The sequence below is a fragment of the Poromitra crassiceps genome (genome assembly GCF_964638095.1).
Source record: "Poromitra crassiceps genome assembly, chromosome: 2".
Taxonomy (NCBI): Eukaryota; Metazoa; Chordata; class Actinopteri; order Beryciformes; family Melamphaidae; genus Poromitra; species Poromitra crassiceps.
Genome location: NC_139624.1, coordinates 75,872,034 through 75,874,240, shown reverse-complemented (window position 1 = coordinate 75,874,240; position 2,207 = coordinate 75,872,034).

The window sequence follows — 2,207 nt, the reverse complement described above, 5'->3', positions numbered from 1 at the left end:
TTGAATTGCCTTTGCAGGGGACAAACCAATAGGGTAGCTATACAGTAGATGTACATACTGAATAAAAACAATTATGTTTGGATGAAAATTGTCTAAACATACAATAGGCTACTCTGTGCAGCTGGACAGACTCATTTGTTTGCTGTCTTGTTTCCATCACAGCATAAAAAAAACTGACTACATCAGACATGTTACTGGATACTGACATGGAAATTAATGTGTGGGCATTATGGGTAGTGCTTTCCATAAAGTCATTTTCTCAATAGGTGTGCCTTGAACATTTGCATAATTCAAATAAAGTGCATGCTATAATTAAGATGTAAGCCTACATACACATTAAAATACACTGACTTTTAAGAATAAGCTCTCGTATTTATGCTTTAAGAAACGCGTGTGTGTGTCCAGTTGTAAGCCCATAGAGTACCACAGGAATGAGTCCAGAAGACCTCTGGATGTTAGCACTTCCAGCTCTTATGTGTAAAAGTCAATGGGGTTTTTGTATAGGGATTTTGGTTGAATGCTTGAAATAAGGTCTGTGGTTAACACATGTTTATGTAACAGCAAACTTGTGTGTTCAGCAAGATAATCTTCACAAATCAGGACCACCTTTATGATTTTCGAAGCATACATGTAAATGTGTAAAAGTGGTCCTGATTTGTGAAGATGATCTTGCTGAACATTCCTTATTTCTTGCATTTAACCAACATTTCCAGACAAAAATCCCATTGACTACACGTAACAACCAGGAAGTGCAGGGACTTCTGGGTAAGCCTACAAAAATAGGGTGAAGTGTTCCTCTGACCCTCACCATGAGCAGACATGGTTGGAACTGAGGAGGAGGAGGTGCAACAATCCTCTGACAATACATCAGGTCACACACCTACTGTAGGTCCAGTGTAGCTGACATGCATATAGGCTATACGTCTTACATGGCTTAGAGTTGAGAAAAGGCTAAAGTCTAACCTACTTATATATTTTCACAGAGTTATTCAAACTCAATCTCCTAAATTTCTTTTCAACAACATAAATGATAGTTCAGGGATTCATACACTCTCCACCAGATGGGTGGTCAGATGACTTTACCCGGACCAAAATCCAACTAGCCTACTTGAAAAAAACTGTCATATACAGGTCCATGACCTCTTGGAATTGTTTATCTGTTTAATCAAAGGGAGGACTGGTTACAATATATTAATATTTGGGTTTGGCCAGCTAGAGGGCTAGCTGACCACGCTATTGTCTGTCTTAGCTTAGATGTGCTTTTTATTCTTTCTTCTGTTCTTTTACCTTGTGTTTTTGTATTTTAATGGTTGTCTATCATGTAATGTGTTTTTGTCATCCAGGCAGCAGCTAATGGGGATCCTTTTTAATCAACAAGAAACATCAGGTAGGACTTCTTCATCAGGTCTGCTCACACTGTAGCTCATGTCTACTTCTATCAAGATAAACCCCAGGAATTTACTGTCCTCTTATTTTTCACAGCTCAAAAAGAGTAACATTTCCAGCATAATCAATTACACCTCACGGTGTAATTGATTGACTGACCAATGGAAACCTTATCTTCAATTTCTTTTTTTACTTTATATTTCTCGTTTTCATTATGGTCATGAGGCAAATTCAATACATTTTTATTCTTCACTCCCAAAACTGATTTGTACAGTGGAGTGGACTGGCTGGTACAATCGTTGCCTACACAGTGTGGGCTTATGATGGTCTGGTTTTTTTTTTTAGCTCTATAAGTCACTCTGTTGGTTGGTCGGTCGGTCCACAAAAAGTTCACCACCTTATTGGGCTGAGTTTTCGCCCTAGGAGGCTGAAATTTGGCATGGAGGTCAAATGTGTGTGTGAAGGTAGGCTATGTGTTTGTGTTGATGCCAATTTGCTAAAAGGGGGTGGACTGCAGGATGGCAGGAACAGAGGGTTGACATTTTTGCATGTGGTCTCTCATACTACTGAGTATGATGCACCACTTTACAATAGGGTACACAAAAAGAGTAACTAATAGACAGGTAATAATTAAGTAATGATTCAGTAATCATAAACTCCTGAGTATGATGCACCACTTTACAATAGGGTACACAAAAAGAGTAACTAATGGACAGGTAATAATTAAGTAATGAGTAACTAACAATTAACTATATACTCACAAACTGACCATTAACTAATGAATAATTACGCTAAGGAACTAACAACTAATCATTAACTGA